This window comes from Manis javanica, chromosome 2 (assembly GCF_040802235.1).
Source record: "Manis javanica isolate MJ-LG chromosome 2, MJ_LKY, whole genome shotgun sequence".
In the NCBI taxonomy this organism is placed as follows: Eukaryota; Metazoa; Chordata; class Mammalia; order Pholidota; family Manidae; genus Manis; species Manis javanica.
In genome coordinates, this window is record NC_133157.1 from 102,285,629 (window position 1) to 102,303,285 (window position 17,657).

At 48.8% G+C, this 17,657-nt stretch overlaps 1 long non-coding RNA gene across 1 annotated transcript in view; it reads right to left on the reverse strand.

The window, feature by feature from the left end:
* Positions 1 to 7,941: 7,941 nt before the first annotated feature.
* LOC140847770 (uncharacterized) overlaps positions 7,942 to 17,657 on the reverse strand; it is a 37,002-nt gene continuing 27,286 nt past the window's right edge. The window contains exon 4 of the long non-coding RNA XR_012127932.1: positions 7,942 to 11,352. This is a non-coding gene — a long non-coding RNA (uncharacterized lncRNA). The remainder of the gene's footprint in view (positions 11,353 to 17,657) is intronic.

Sequence of the window (17,657 nt, forward strand, 5' to 3'; positions counted from 1 at the left end):
ATGGGTTCTCAGCGGGAGCATTTAGGGAGGGAAGGGTCTGAAGATTGTTCCCAGATATGGAAGAACTCATCAGGCCGGTAGTAAATGAGCCTGGATATAACTTTTACGAGAACAAAATCCATGTTCTTGTAATACAGGATTGTAGGCACAGGGGGTGAGTCCATCTAAGCAGGCCCACCAGGTGTCATTGGGGGGAACTATAAATTGGGGTCCCCATTCAATGGGGAAGATTTCCCGACAGAGGTAGGTGTACTCATGAGGGATCATGTGAAGAGTGTTAGTTATACCAGTCCCGTTACCAACTACTTGGGCTAAGGTTAAGCCTTCCCAACTAGCGCGTCCCCAACGGCAGTTGTATGTATTATTGGAGGTGGAGAAGTTGCCAGGGATGGCGGCACCTTCATAAAAAGGGGGGGAAGAGTGGTAACATAACCAACATTTGGCGGTATGCTCACAAGTGGTGGAATTAAGACTAAGGAAGGTTTGATTTATGAGAGTGAGGACAAGGTCTTTAGAGATCACTAGGGCGGGCACTGGCAGTGTAGGGGAGGGTTTAAGACTGCTAGTTGTGAAGCTATGGTCAGGCGAGAGGGCGGAAGGCTTCAGTGGGGGAGGGTGCTTCCCACCTAGGACTGTATTTGGGCCTATGGCAGTGGAAGGGGTGGCAGGGAACTCTTTAAGGAGTTTAATAGTAAAGGTGATGTCTTCATCATAATGTTCTTTATATAAGCAAAGACCCCAAGTATATCCTTGTGTCCAGCTTGAGGCTTTTTTCCCTGTTTTGGTGAATGTGACTGAAAGAGGGTTGCACCAACCTCTAGTAGCACTGTATGTGTGCTCGCATTCTGGGAGGGCCTCAGGGTACTGAGGATTCTTGAATGGACGCCTGTTTGCAAACGGACTGTGGGAGTAATTGGCTCTGGCTATAATGTAATCCCAGGAAGAGGATGGCTTCCAATAGGTATCTCCTGTGGTCTCACACCCCCATGAAGCACAATAAAAATCTGTTTTGCCTCCACATTTATGGAGGAGTTCATGGGGTCGGTGTTGCCTGGGGCAGACATAAAAAGAATATGACCTAAGAACTGACTGGCGCCCAGAATCTGAACAACCTGGCATGGCTACATGATCTTTCTGGAAGATATTGGGTACAGAACTCTGGTCTAGAAGGTGTTCTATTCCCCAGGGGGGCCCCTGCTCCCAGGGCTAACTTACAAAGATCAGGTTGTAAAACACTTGGCCACCAGACATCTGGCGAGGTTTGAGAGCGGGACCAAACAACATCGCTTTCAGAAAGCACTATCCAGGTGTAGTTCCAGGGAAAGTGTCAGGATCTCGTGGGTTGTGGCGCTGGCTGATGGCTCAGAGCTGTGGCCATGAAGGAGGATGAGGACTTTTGGTGACTGCATCTGCAATGGAAAGAGAATTTGTCTCAGGTGGAGATGGAAGCTCCAGTCTGGACTGTGGTAAGTTAGCGGTTTTAACTAGCCTTTCAGGGAGCCATCGAGGCTCGGAGTTTTGCTGGTCATAAATGCAGACGGACACTCGGCCCCAGATAATAATCGGGGTCGGGACCTTTCCATGCAAAGGTCAGTGGATCTTTCCATTTTACTAATGCTTGAAGTTCATTGGTTTTTGGGTGCCATAACCAATCAGCAGCTGAGCGTCTGTGGGAGTTGAGCATCAAGAAGTTAATGACAAACAAGGCATGGCTAAGTTGATTATGGGGGCTGACAGTTGTATACAGGAGGGGATTGTTCTTAAGGCGGGAGAGCGTGTTTTTAAGAGTTTGATGAGCTCGCTCTACAATTCCTTGTCCTTGGGGATTATATGGGATGCCTGTGATATGTTTTATCTGGAAGTCAGAACAGAAGTGCTGAAATTTAGCTCCTGTGTAACCTGGCCCATTGTCGGTTTTTATGATCTTTGGCTTGCCTAGCACTGTAAAACAGCGCAAGGTGTGGGTAATGACATCTTTAGAAGCCTCTCCAGTAAGGGGCGACGCGAAGATAAAACCACTAAAGGTATCTATAGTAACATGGAGGTATTTCATCTTTTTAAAGGGGGTGAAATGAGTGACATCCATTTGCCAAATTTCATTCGGGATTAGTCCCCAAGGGTTCACTCCTAAATGAGGGACAGGAAGATGTGGAGCACAGTCATTACATCTTTTGACAATTTCTCGGGCTTGCTCTCTGGTAATTTTGAACATGAGCTGCAGAGTATTTGCTGAAAGGTGGTGGAGGGAGTGAGCATGCTGAGCTTGAGTTAGGGGTGCACTGCTGAAAGCTGGTGCTATTAAGGGAAGAGTACGGGTGGCTTGGTCAGCAAGGGCATTGCCTGCCAAAAGAGGGCCGGGGAGTCATGTGTGAGCCCACAAATGGCCAATAAAAAAGGGGTTGGAGCATCGGACTATGAGATATTGAATTTGTCCAAACAGATCAACAGCGTTGGAGGAAGGTTTAATAAAGGGAGTGGTTTCTAGGAGAGGTACTGAGTGGGCTATGTAGGAACTATCTGTATAGAGAGATTGAAAGGGGTATTAGAGAGCGATTGGAACACTTGGAGGACTGCGTAAAGTTCAACAAGTTGGGCAGATGAAAAGGGAGTGGGCAGGGAGACGGGGGTTTTATCTTGAATAACATATGCTGCCCGCCCTGTTGCTGAGCCATCTGTGAAGACGAGGAGGGCTTCTCGCAAAGGAGAGGGGCAGGTAACTTTGGGAAAAACTAGGGGATGTAGTCTACTAAACTGGATTAAAGGGTCAGTGGGATAATGATTATCTATGGTCCCAGCAAAGGAGGCACAAGCGATACCCCAGTCATCGTTGGTTTGTAGCAACCAATCTATCTTCTCTGTAGTATATGGAACTACAAGGATATCGGGATCTTTACCAAAATACTGTCTGCTTAGTTTTTTTCCTTTTATGATAATAGAGGCAGCTAGGGAAAAGTAAGGTATTAGGACTTTTACAGGTTTGTTGGAGAGGTAGACCCAAAGGAGAGGCTTGCCTCGTTGTTCAAGGGTCTTGGTAGACTGCCAAAAAACTCCTACTGGAGCATGGGTGGTGGCACAAATGATAAGATATAAAGGAGAGGAGTAGTCAATCTGAAAGGAGGTTTGTAGAGAGATAGCTTGATTTATCTGTTCTATAGCAGCAACTGCTAGGGGCGTTAGGGTGCGGGGAGAGAGGGGATGTGAGTCGCCTGCTAGTAAATTGTTTAAGGGAGTTAAACTTTCAGGGGGAAGTTTTAGGTATGGCCTTAAAAACTGTAGGTTGCCTAACAATTTTTGAAAGTCATGCAGCGTCTTAAGGGAAGAAGTGTGGAGCTCTATTTTGGGTGTGAAAATTCGGTGAGCTCAGAGGCTATAGCCTAGGTAAGTATAGGGTTTGGAAAACTGAATTTTATTGGGAGCAATTTTCAAGTGGGAGGCTTCAAGGGTTTCTAGGAGGTGTTGGAAAAAGGCAATGCCTTGAGCTTCATCGGGGGAAGCAATAAGTATGTCATCCATGTAATGAAGGAAGTAAATATGAAGCCATTGTCTCCTAACAGGGTCTAGAATTCGGGTTATGAATTTTTGGGCTAAGGTAGGGCTATTTGCCATACCTTGGGGAAGAACATGCCATTGATACCTAGGCATTGGTTTGTTAAAGTTGATTTGGGGAAGGCTAAAGGCAAAATGGATACAATCATCTGGGTGGAGAGGAATAGTAAAGAAGCAATCTTGCAGGTCTATAACAATCTTATAATAGTTTATGGGTATAGCAGCAGGGGACGGGAGGCCGGGCTGCAAGGCACCCATAGGGACCATAACTTTATTAATGGCTCAAAGGTTTTATAGGAGCCTCCATTTGCCCGATATTTTTGTGATGACGAAAATGGGGGTATTCCAAGGAGAATTGGAAGGTTAAATATGGCCTGCTACCAGCTGCTTCTGTACAAGCTGTGTGGCTGCATGTAGTTTTTCTGCATTCAGAGGCCACTGATCAACCCAGACAGGCTCGGTTGTTTTCCATGTTATTTTATTGGCATACTGCTGGGGTACAGGTATGATTGTGGCCTCTAGGAGAAAGGGAATCCTAGTCCCTTTCTCTGAGTATTTGATATGATGGTCACAGGAGTTCTAATACCTTGTGCATTATTTCCTAGCCCTTGGCCAGGCAAGTAGCCTTGTGTCAGCATTTGCTTGGTCACTAACTTGTTTGGGCTACACATAATAATATTCATTTGAGAGAGAATGTCTCATCCCCACAAATTGACTGGAAGCCTAGGAATTACAAAAGGAATAACTGTCCCTGAATTCCCTTCTTGATCTGACCAATGAAGGGACTGGGAACTAACTTGAGGGTTTTGTGACTGTCTGATTCCCTATAGGTGGGTGGTGGAGTTTGTAAGGGGCCAAGAAGGGGGCCACTGCTCTTTGGCAATAACAGTAGCATCTTCTCCTGAGTCTAGGAGGCCTTGAAAGGCTTTCCCATTTAAGGACAGAGTTAGCATGGGGCGGGCACGTGTAATTTGTTGAATCCAATAGACATCTGTGGTGCCTATGTCACTCGTTTCACGGTGCTCTTTAAGGCACTTATTGGAGGAAGGGATAAGGGGTAGGAGAAGAAGTTGGGCAAGGGTATATTCTGCTGGAATATATAGAGGGCCCTTAAGAGTGGAGGCTAAGATCTGAATTTCTCCTTTGAAATCTGGATCAATTACTCCAGGGTGTATTTGAAGCCCTTTCAGGGAGGCTGAAGTGTGTCCCAGAATTAAGCCGAAAGTGTTAGGGGGGAGGGGCCCTTGGATGCCCATCTGTAGAAGCTTTGTCCCTTCTTCTGGAGTCAATATTGTACTGGTGGTGGAACAGAGGTCCAATCCTGGGCTGTTTTTTGTGGCTCTCCAGAGGTCTGAAATTGATTTTGGGTTACTGCCGAGGGGATGAACCCAATTGCTCCGGGGTTCATCTTCTGCAGGGGGGCCAGCGGCTGCCCCCTGAAGGGGTTTCCCTGGTTCCTAAAAGGGAGGGGCAGACCTTGTATATCGGTTTTTGACTGGCATTCTTTGGCCCAGTGGTATCCTTTTTGACATCTGGGACAAGGGGTGGAGGGGGCAAATGGATTCGTTGGTTTAGGGGTGTTGCCAGAATCACTAGGAAGGGGCAGATTAAGGCCAGAATTGGGAGGCCGAGGGTTTCAAGGCTGTGGGCAATCTTTGGCAAAATGACCAGGCTGCTTGCAATTAAAGCAAGTTTTTTGTGTTGAGCCAATGCCTGCCCTTTGCAAGGCAACTCCAATAGCCAGTCCAATGGCATGACTAGTTCCGGCGCCTGCACAGAGGCACATGAAGTTGGACACTGACTCTTTGCGATGATGCCGAAGCAGGTCTTGACAGACTGGATTAGCATTCTCAAAAGCCAGCTGTTTAATAAAGGGGTTGTCGGGCTCTTGGATTCCGAACATGTGCTCAGCTGCTTCCATAAGGTGGCTGATGAAAGAGCTATAGGGCTCATCTGCTTCTTGCCATATCTTAGTAAGAGCAGCAGTAGCAGCTCCTTTAGGGGGTAACTTTTTCCAAGCTCTGAGGCCAGCTTGTCTGACTTGAGCCAGGAGGCCTGTGGGAAAGCGTGCTTGGACTGCTAGAGTGTTATAAGGAGCTTCACCTAAAATTCTTTTTGCTGTCCAGTCTCGGGAATTGGGTCGGGTAAGATTTTTACTTTCAATTTCTTTAGCGAATTCGGCAAGCTCGGCTTTCCAAAGAACAAAGTCTTCCCCGCTTAAGGCTGCGCGAGCAAGCTGATGGAATTCATTTGGGGTAAGCCAATCATTAGTGATAGATTCTAGCAGAGCTAGAGTAAACGGGGCGGTAGGCCCATAATTGGAAACAGCTGACTTGAGCTTTTCTAGAGCTCAGATATCTAGGGGTGAAAAGGATTTTACTGGAGGCCTGTCATTAGGACATGGGCCTCTTTCGGCTCGGTCTTTGGGGCCATCATCTAAATAGTCATCTTTATTGTCACGCCATGAGTCTCTCTGGGTTCTATCAACAAGAGTACTACTCATGGGACCTTCTTCTTTCATATCAGGATCAATGCTCTCTTCTTCAGGGTTATTGGGGTCAAATAATCTAGGGGAGGGGCTCCGGGGAATAGAAACCCCACTCCGTAGGGAGACAGGAAAAGTCAGGACAGGGCTGGGCGATTTTTTTGTTTTGTGAAAAAGTGATTTCGGGGGGGGGAAATACTTTTAGAGGAAGAATTTGGGGTGTGGGTTAAATGGGTTAGTTTGGAGAGCTCTTGATCTAGGTCACGGATGGCTTGTAGGAGTTGGATTTGTTCTTTTCTATTTTTGACCATCTGCCTGAGGGCTGAGAGGTCATTTGCAGCATGTAAATGCTGACAGGAGAGAGAGGAGAAGGTGGGAAACACTTGGTCAAGAACAGGAGAGTGATAAGGTGGTGGGGGGATGAAGGGGGGTAAGGTTACTGCTTGTGGGTGAAGTGCAGAGGCAAGGGCAATGGTAGGGGCTTTAGGTGGCCAGTCAGGATTATTATAACACACTGCCTCTTCCTCCAAAGTGGCTTCATCAGCGGGATTAAGGGGCTCATCAGGATTTAAGTCGATGAGACTAGGGTAAATATTTGGGGGAGGGATAACAGAGAGAGGATGGGAGTCAGCGGAATTATCAGGGGAGGAAACCTTTTCCATCAGTGACGGGGAAAGAGACTCAACCATCGGTAAGGGTGGGAGTCTGTCTGATATTTGGGAGGGGTTTGCAGCAGAATCTGAACGATGTGTTTTGAGAGAAGGGGAGGCAGGCCAAGAAGCCTTGGAAGGGGGACGAGAGCGGGCTCTCAAGGTTTTTTCTCCCTCAATGACAACTTTCTGTAAATCGGGCCACTCACGATGAATGCACAGGACATCATTAATGAGATTCCAATAGCTAAATGCTGACACAGGTACTTTTTCTGGACCAAAAACTCTGTAATAGTCTTGAAGGCAATCGCCCACTCGTTGCCATTTCTTTTCACTGATGGTTCCTTCTTGAGGGAACCAAGGACAGACATCTTCAATAAAGACTAAAAAGCATTTCAAATCTTTTTTCTTAACCCTTGTTCCTCATGTCCTGAGGGACTCTTTGAGTCTGGCTATAAATAAATCTTCCTGCAAGGATGCTTGCCCCATGCTTACCTTCCTAAATGCGTTGCCAATTGAGTATACACAAGTCTGTCTCACGCCAGGTTCAGAACGTGGTGACTCTGGCGAGGGTCTCATAGCTGCAGACACCTCCTTTCATGGGTGGGCCCACCCTCCTGGGGGTGACGTTCTCGCCTCTCTGGTCTGTCAGGCCCCACATTGGGTGCCAGTTGTCCCGACATGCAGGACTATCAACGGGGGTCGACGACCTAGAGGAGAAAATGAAAGGGCAAGAGACACAAAGAACGGACAGCAAGACAGGATGTCTGATCAAGCTGACACAATTTATTGTTTGCAGGCTCAATTTATACAGATAGCAAGGAAGGGGTGGGTCAGAAGGTGATTGGGTCTTAGGTGGCGCCGGCGGGAAGGTGTAGAGGGGTGATTGGGCCTTGGCTGGTGCCGGCAGGAGTGGAGGGCCTGGAAGAGAAGCAGGGAGTTCGCCATCTTGTGGGTGGGGGCCCTTGGGAGGGAGGTTTCAAGGGTGGTGCTTTCCCCTGGGGTAGAGGGTGTTTCTTGATTAACAAGATGTTGGCAATATTAATAGGCCAGTGGAAAGAACAGAAAATCACAGGTTGCTAGGTAACTTAACTACTAGTTCCGGCTTAGGAGTTTGCTAAATGCGTTTCTTGGTAATAGGGGAAAACTTGTTTCTAACACGTGGATGGATTCATTGTTTCCGATTTTACAGGAGAGACTTTACTCAAAGGTTGCTGTTGTCTTAAGGCTTTCGTAACCGAGCCTGCCCAAAGGCCCACAGGTTTGCTCCCAACAGGCCCTGAGTTCACTGCCCAAATCATTCAGAACCTCTCCAAGTCGCTCTCACTCCCCTGCCATCTACACTGTCCTTATCCACCACAGGCTTCGGGAAAAGTAGAAAGAGCCAATAGGACTCTAAAAGACATCCTGACCAAACTATCTCTGGAATTACACCTTGACTGGGTTCGCTTACTTCCCTTAGCTCTACTCTGCATTCGGGCCCTCCCAAAAAAACCTTCCTTCTTGTCACCCTTTGAGATCATGTACAGCTGCCAAATTTTACCCCTGGGGCTCCCTTCCCACAAAGGACCAATTCCTCCCAACATGGCCCTTCCGCTACTCTTTCTCCTCTGCACCGAATTATGGAAATATCAGGATTGGCTCCTCCCGGATCCATCCGCTTCCCAAAACCCTCCTGTCTTATGACCCGGTCAACTAGTGTTTATAAGCCTCCAGAAAATAAGCCCCCTCTCACCCCAAAATGGGAAGGTCCATACCCAGTCATTCTCTGTACCCCCTCAGCCGCTAAGCTCTCACTGCCTGATAACTCTGTCACCCCTTAGATTCATATCTCCAGGTTGAAACCAAACACCCAGGACCCACCTCCTCTAGACACCAAAGATCCAACCCAGAGTCCTTCGGATACAGCCCAAGACGCTGTCTACTCTTCCACGCTCCATCCCTCTGATCCTTTGAAACTCCACATCTCCCGTTCACCCCCTTTGCCATCCATACCCGAATCATGACCTTTTCTTCCTTTACTGCTCTCTCGCTCTCGCTCCTCATTTCTATCGTCTTCCCGGTCACCTCAGCCTCCTTTGTATGGCGATTCAAGGTCAGACAGACTTTCACACAGCATCAAACAAAAACCACTGCCCTCATTACCACATCAGACTACCCTCTAAAAGGCTGCTCCGAGCCTTTGTACCTTCATTTTCCTCCCTCCACCGAAGTGTTCACTAGCAGCTACCTTTATTCTCCCTACCTCTGCTTCCTCTATGACCAAAAACAAGCCTGTTGCAGGCGATAGCCAGACACCTACGGAGGATGTCCCTACTGGTCTTGCGCCATTCACTACATGGGTAACTCCCAGTACCCACAGTATTACTCCTCCAACTGTTTCATAAAATATCCCAACAGCTCATTCTCCTTATCAATCCCTGATCCCTGGGACCCTCGATGGGCTGCCAGAGTCACAGCCTCAGTTTACTATGGGGGGTCCTCGACCCCCCATGGTACCCTTCATATCTCTCGAGAGTATGTTCCTTCTCATTCCTAGATCTCTCAAGTTGCATCAGATATCAGACATTCCAAAAAAGTCATTATTCAAACGTTTGATGGCGCCTCTTCATCTTCCTATCCCCGCCCCTCTTCTAATTTCTCCTACTCTTGGTTACAGCTCATTCAAGACACCATCATCTTTCTCAACCACACCCTCAGCACCGCCCATTGTTTCTTGTGCGCATCACTACAGCGCCCACTGCTGGCCACCGTGCCCCTTAATATTTCCAACTACTCCTTCCATGCAGAAGGACAACCCTGCTGCCCCCTGGCAGACATACCCCTATGGGAACCAGAATATGCAGATAATCTCACCATCCATCACTGTGTAGGCCCAACTCCACCCCGCTCCAGCGCACTTCACTGCCTCTCTATCTACACCCCTACCTCCGGCTCTAAGACTTTTATGCAACTGGGACACTTCTTTTGGTGTAATGGCAGTCTTTTCAACTCACTGCCTCCCAACTCTGATACACCCTGCATTCTCGTCACCCTAATCCCACAGTTTACACTTTACAGCATGGCAAAATTTCTTGAGCTCCAACCTCCCTTGCCCTAGCACACAAAAAGGGCTGCTTTCCTTTCCATCATAGTCGGTATCTCTTTGACCACCTCAGCCATTGGGGCAGGGTTTTCGGGAGAAGCCTTGGGTCACTCTCTATGGGCAATTAGAGATCTCAACACCAAACTTGAGGGAGCCCTGACATCCACTGCCGATTCCCTAGCCTCTCTCCAAAGACAGGTCACTTCGCTAGCTAAAGTCACCCTTCAAAACCGGCGGGCCCTAGATCTGCTTACAGCCAAGAAGGGCGGCACCTGCGTCTTCCTCTGGGAAGAGTGCTGCTATTACATCAACGAATCCGGCATTGTAGAAACTGACATCACCAAACTCACCGACCTTGCCTCCAGCCTCCATTCTGCTTCCAATTCCAGCCCATTCTCTTCAATACTAACAAACCCCCTCCTCACCTGACTCTAGCCCATTGCAGGCCCCATAATAATCATTCTTCTTGCCTGTCTCTTCTTACCCTGTATAATAAAGTTCATCAAATCCCAAGTTGGAAAATTCACTAATCAAACTTTCAACCAGCTTTTACTCAGGAACTATCAGCTTCTGGTCACAGAAGATCCCTCACCCTCACGTGACCTCCTCACCACACGCTGAGATGGACCCCTCTCTCCACTGGAAACTGTTCCTGGAAACAATGGCCGCAGACGCCTGGCTCCTGATACCCGTATCCTCTTGGCACCATTGGAATCAACAAGTCCTCAACCTATGGTTACAGGGAACCTTCATTGATTTCCAACCTGAAGAAGTCCACACCTACTCATCCTTACTGTGGGGAGTCCTATCAACCCTTTCCTCCCAATCCTCAAGCCCTCACTCCCTTCTCTGCCCCTGTTCAGCAGGAAGCAGTCAGAGAGAAAGCAACGTCCACAAACCCATAGAGGAGAAAGGGGGGGATGAAGGGCCCCCACCCATAAGATGGGGAACCTCCTGCTTTTCTTCCGGGTCTTCGGTTCCCGCCGGCGCCACCCGAGGCCCAATCACCTCTCACCCCCCCTCAATCCCAGCATCTGGCCAATAGCCACCAGTCCCATTGAAGTGGCACCTCAATCAGCTTATGTCCCTCCCTATATAACCTAGTACTTTTCCCCAATAAAGTGGAATTCTCCAGTGAATTGCTGCTGTGTGTCGCTCCTTCCTTTCAAGAGGTTTGGTTGATGTCACTGGAGTATTTAAATGGATCCCAGGAGACAAGCTCAGAGTGTTTTTATGCCAATGGCGAGCCAAGTTTACTGGCTATATGTGCTGGTGGATTTTTATTTGCTTTTCATCTTTGCTTGACATCTGGGAGAGACCAAGCCAAAAGTCGGCACAGTGAACATCAATGCCACCTTCCTGTGGCTGTTTTCACAGCACCCCCAAGTCTGTGCGCTGCTGCCCAGTCTGGGAGGCTCTTGCCCAACAAGGCCTCAGCTGCACTGTCCCTCCATTGGCAGTCACTGTGTGGTCTCACGGGGCTTTGCAGATCTCTCAGGGGCTCATGGCTCCTCAGCGGGAAAGGCCATTTTCTAATTGAGGTGCCCAGGCAACCAGCTAGCTGAGTGTTCTTCCACAGCCAACACCTGGGAAACACGGACAATGGCTCACTAAAAGCACCGGGCACATTTTAGCATCCAAAGTAAAGCTGTATTGACCAAGGCAATGGCAGTTCTGTGATATGAATCCAAGTGCTGTGTGTGGAATTTATTATGATCAGATCTTCAAGGGTCATTTGTAAAGTTGCAAAGAAGCCTGTCCTCTTTGTTCCTCATTGCACAAGTTACCTGAATTCACCTGTGCCCTGTGCCCCAGGTAAGCCCTTCCCCATCCCTTCCCTGTCTCCCTGGCAGCCCAGCCTCCATCCCCTTCTCTGGGGCTTGGGCCGCAGGAAGGAGTATTTCAGAAGCCTCTTCTGGGCCTTGCCTGTCTATTACCATCCCGCAATATCCCAGGCCAGCCCGCGGGCCTGTGCCCCAATGCTGGCACAGGGAAGAACCCCCCTGCATCTAGGCCTTCTCCGAGGGTGCCCACCAGGACCTAGGAGATGGGTGATGAGGGAAGCAGCCTGGAGATAGGAAGTCTGCTGTCTTTGTGGTTCAAATGTCTCCCTCTCTGTGAGGCCTTCCCATATTTCCCTAGAAAGAGTCTATCTGCCTTGCTCTAGAACCCCAGCTTCCTTTGCAAAGCTGAATGATCCAGTGGAAAATTTTGGGCCCAGGAGCCACGTGGATCTGGTTTGAATTCTGGCTTTGCCCCTTTCTCATGTGAACTGGGGAAGGATTCACCTTCACCTGCCTGCATTTTCTCCATGTGTGATGGGGCGGACACTGCTTCAGTCAGAGCACTGATGGGAGGAGGGAGAAGGCCAGCCCCCCTTTGCAGGCACTCTGGAGATGTTTTTATTCCCCTCATTCTGGAAGTGTTATTTATTGGTGCCACAGACTGAATTCCTAAAAGCCAGGAACTAGGGTTAGTTCATCTTGCATTTCCAGCTCTTAATGCGATTTAAGCCCACAGTAAGTACCCCACAAACACTAGTCATCATCTTCACCTATTTAGCTTTGCATAGGTGAGGGCTCCTCTATGGTTTCCCAAAATCAAAGCTTCACATTTCACCATCTTGTCTTTAAAGTTGAGAGAAAATATCCAACATGAACTCATACACCTAACAGTCTGGTAGATAAACCAAGTGAACTGCTCTGCTGAGAGGAATACAGCCCTCTCATCAATTGAGGATACACTATTGTGCCTTTGCAGGCCTGCAACATACACCAGGGTTACTGACAGTCCGTGTCAACCTCCCTTGGCCCAGCTCATGGCAGATACATCATAAGCAAGTCCATCTGGAGCGGGAAGATCGGCAAAAGTTGGAGGTTAGAACCATTCAGGATTTGGCTTCACAGATGAAAGGCAGCACATTGGGCATAAACTGGGGGACCTGTCATGGGGATATCTCAACACATTTGCACTTAAATTGCTTGGAATGACAGAGGAGTAGTTTTTAGATCATAATCACCATTAACCAGTTGGAAAAAGTAAGCAGGTGAAAGCTACCCTACCAAATGGAGACTCAGGTGCTGACTATAAGCCTGACTAAGTGGTCCTTCCTTGCAATAGTCAAGCCCTCCAGAGTCTCTGTGCCTTATTTGGAGATCTGGCCAATTGTCTTAACTGAGGGTCTCAGCTCCTGGCAAGTTCACTCTGGATTGAAAAATGACAACGGAATATTGTGGGTAAAAGAGTTTATACTCAGCTTTATTCTCATGGTGGCAGGTCAAGCACTAGAATCCCATCCACCTCAGGGCAAGTCTGAGTACAACAAGCTGGTCTCTGCCTCTGAGCCGCTGTCTTGCAGCCCTGCAGGCCCAGAGCATCAGGTGGAGCCCTTTATACAGAGTCAGTAATAACTCATTGTCCACAGGTGTGCAAGCCTGCGCCTGCAAGCATTGCATGTGCGCGGTGTGCAAGCTGACTAGGGTCAGGTGAGAATCCTGGCCATCGAACTTCCATTTTCTTCACACCAAGTAAGAAGCCCAGCAGAGAACCATGCCAATGAGAGAACCGTAGCATGTCCACCTTGTCTCCACTCCTTTCATCACACCTCCCCCAGTACTCAGACTTACTGCTCTTTCTCATTAGGCTGATGTTGAAAGGCAGTTCTCAGCTAAGTAAATAATGCTGGAATGCAGCCAAGGCACTTGGAAGTGAATTAATCCTTTCCCCCATCAAAATTCCAACAACAGTCTGGCTTTGTTTAGCCACTTGGTATTGTTATTTCAATGATTTTTCACAAAACACTAAGGGAATCGCTCACTTTAGAAGCGGCCAGAGTGGTTGTCACAACTGGGCATGTGGTCTTGATCATAGGGGCTGGCTGCACGGTACCCTTCTGTGGATAGAGTGAAGGTTCCTATGGCCAGGATTCTCACCTGGCCCTGGTTGGCTAGCTCACTGCACACATGTGGGCAAAACTTCATTATTGACTCTATATAGAGAGCTCTACCCAGTGCTCTGGGCAACATGGTGGCATGGCTGCAAGGCTGCAGGAGAGAACAGAGGCTGGAGTAGTGGCAGTGCTAAGGACAGAGACTGAGACGGCTGCATGGGTAGAGAGGCCCAGAGGCAGAGACCGGCTTGCTGCGTGCAGACTTGCTCTGAATGGATGGGATTCTAGTGATTGACCTGCCATGGTGGAAATAAAGTTGGGTATAACCGTTTCACCCCAAGAACATTCTGTCATTTCTTTGGTCATATTGAATCCATAGTGAACTTGTGCTCTCACTTCCACAGTGAACTTGTCAATGGGTTTCAGCCCTGGCCAAGTTCGATATGGATTCAATGTGACCAAAGAAAATGAAAGTAAAATGGTTTTGGGAATGACCAAGGGTTATACCCAACTTTATTTCCATGGTGGCAGGTCAGTCACTAGAATCCCATTCACTCAGAGTGAGTCTGCATGCAGCAAGCCCGTCTCTGCCTCTGGGCCCCTCTGCACAGCTGTCCTCTGGGCCTCTCTGCCTGCACAGCCATCCCACACAGCCATCCTCTGGGCCTCTGTCCTCAGCGCTGCCACCACTCCAGCCTCTGCTCTGCTCTCCCACAGCCTTACAGCTGCACCACCATGTTACACCCAGAGCACTGGGCAGACCTCTTTATATAGAGTCAACAGCAATGTATTGCCCACAGGTGTGCAGTGAGCTAGCCAATCAGGATCAGGTGAGAATCCTGGCCACAGGAACTCTCATTTTATCCACAGCAAGACACTTCATATTAGAGTAAGGTGGTCATTATTCTGCATGGCATGCCAGGGCCTTGGAGATAATTAGAGCAAACTTGGATGGTGCCTAATTGTGCCCAGTAAGGGCTAATCATGCCTCATCACCATATTCCTCTCCCCAGTTCCCAATGGCCAGGTGACCTCCACACCCTTGCCTCTTTCAAGTGAGAGATGTGCACACTGGGGGACACAATGTGTCCTCTATCACACAGCCTGGGCTAGAATGCAAATTTCCCAGCACAGCTTGCAGTGTTCCTTCCTCTGCCCGCCCCCCCTCACCCCCCATAGATGACATGTGTGTACTGTCATAGATCCCTGGTCCAAAAGTAGCCACGGCAGCCACTGAATACATCCGTCAGGGTCTTGGAAAGCAAGTGGGCCCTGCTTAAAAATTGAAGCCAGAGTGCAGGAACTTTCAAAACACCAATGCCTGGTCCCACCCCGGGGACTCTGACTCCATGGGCCTGCAGGTAATTCTGAGTCAGCCAGAGCTGATTCCCACTGCCTGAGGCAGAGCTGACTGGCCAGGGAAGTGAGAGCTCAAGTTTAAGAGGGACTCGGGTTCTCCGTCTGTCCCTCCATCTGTCTCTCTATCTGTCCCTCCCCATATTTAGCAGGCAGGCCTCCTGCCATGGGGCACTCACCCCCTGGTGCACACTGCCCAGTGGAACTTTCTGCCAATAGACAAAGGCTCTAGTCTGCCCAGGAGGGTAGCCACAAGCCATACGTGGCTGCTGAACGCTTGGACTGAAGCGGGTGTGACTGAGGAGCTGAATCTCTTAATTAATTGCTAATCTTTTAAGTGGCCACATCTGGCATGGAACTGTCATCTCAGAAAGCCAAGTTGGAAAGGTTGAAGATGGGTGAAGGTGGGCTTGACTGGATTTGGGGAACGAAAAAGAGGAAGGAAGGGATGCCAGGCGCCCAATGCCCAGCACTGGGGAGCCATGTGGATGGTGACAGCACTAACCAAGCTAAGTCAGCCCAGAGGCTGAGGGCTGCGGTGGAAGCTCAGGGCTTGACTGACAAGATGGCATTGAGGTTCCCGGAGCCCACCCATGTGGCAAGGCCATCCTTTCCCTTTGCTTTCTCTTTCCAACCTGTGCCCACCCCTCACCTTACTCAGCACCCATTTGGAGGGATTAGAAAGTGTGGCTTATGTCCGGAATGAGGAGGACCCTGCCATCTGGGAGGTGGTGAGGGGATGCCCACAGCCTGAAGCAGCTAGACTGGTGCCAGGACCTCCCCACTGACTGGCATAGCTACCACCTCCTTCCCTCCCTTCTGCCTGCCCTCCTCTGCTCCTGGGAAGCTCACTGGGCAGGAATGGGTACAGCCCCTGGGTGGTGACAGGGCAGGTGATGAGGGACATCCCTGCAGAGCCTGAGCTCAGCTCTGCTCCTTGACTGGTTGGTGATCAGAGCACAGGGCAGGTGCCAGCCCCTGATGCTGTGGCATCAAATATGTGCTCAATTAAAAACAAATTATTCCAAGGATGCAGCTTAATAAGTTTCAGCAATAGGACACTGGAATGATTGCTGTGTGGCCTCTGTGACATTTACACTAGTATCCCGCTGAAACATGCACCATGGCAGCCCCTGTCTATTTATGCTCCTTCAGGCCCAGGACTCTCCCTGTGGAAACCTGCCCCATGCCAAGGCAGGGACAGAGGGAGGCAACTATGGAAGGAAAAGGACTAAGTAACTCATGTCACCTTGAAACTCATCACAAGAAGTGGGGCCTGACTCACTGACAAGAGGGCTGAGTGGGGCCAGCACCCCCCAGTGAATCAGCAGGATTGAGTCCACGGCTAGGGTCTGCGAGGCTGCTCTCCTCCCACCCCTTCCTCCTTCCCCGCTCGCTGCCCCTGGCATCTTCTCTCCTGTCTTCTTTAGAGAACTTCGGACATCCCAACTGGGGAGTGGTGGTGCCACTCATGCACACCCTCACTCACTGCAAGCCTCCGTTTCTTCACCTCCTGATGAAGTCCTTGGACAAGATTCTCTCTAGGTGGCTTCCCACTGCCATCCAGTCCCACTGCTGGAGCCACCACCCCTTTTCCAGGCCTAATGTTGGCCCCTAGCTCTTAAAATAGGTTTTAAAGGAAAATTTTCTCAAGAGTTCTAGAAAATCATTAATCTAAAGAATCTAGAAAATTTTCTTCAGCTCTTTGGTAGGAATCATTGCCCATAATCAAATCACTTATTTGCTTATTTTTCTCTCCGCTCTAGCCTGTGCTTTTGTTCTGCTTAACTCCTATGTCCCTGAGGCCCAGGAAGTGCCCACCATTAAAAGAGCTGAACACATAACCACTGAGGAATGGAGGAACCTTATCTTGACTTGGGTTTAAGCCCCACGCACTTGAGACAATGTCATGCATTTGAGGTGTGGCTCTTCACACAAAATGCTGCGTTGGGATCCTGCTTCTGAACTTGGGTGAACTTGAGAGAATCAAAGGGAAGCTGTCCCCTGAATCCTCTGTAACAAACAAATGGGGTTTGCTTGTTGGCCCTGGCCATCCTGGACAGAGACAGATAAGATGCACTTGGCGGGAAGGGACTCGTCTCAGAACATCTGCAGAGCTCCAGCAGGAGTTAATGCACCACACTAACAAAGTTAGTTCTGGGCCCTTTGCTTTAAAAGCTTCACCAGCTTTCAGTATAGAAGATTCCAAAGAGGAGGCAAATGCTCACATGGGGAATCCTCTTGAAATTCTCCAGGAGTTGGTTAATGATAAACACAGCCACAGAAAGTAAGTGTTAAAAGGAATGTTTTCTCAATCGCATATGCTATTGGATTGAACATTTCTGCTCTGGCCTCTTGGAGTTTGTTTCTAAAAAACAAAAAAAAGCAAAATATATTAACAGAGGAAAATGTCTAAATAAAAAGTTCAATCCAAAATTGCATTTAATTAAATGCAGTCACTTTCTAGGCTGAAGATTTCAGGGCATACCTGGAGAAGGGGGGAACTAGAGAAGTGAAGTAAGTTGGCAGGAACAAACCATTACTAAACCCAGCTCATTTCAGTGAAAAAAAGGCATAAAGAGTGAAAGCAAGTTTTAAAACTGAGGTCTCCAAACATGACTCAGGGTGCAGCTTTGTGATGTCAGT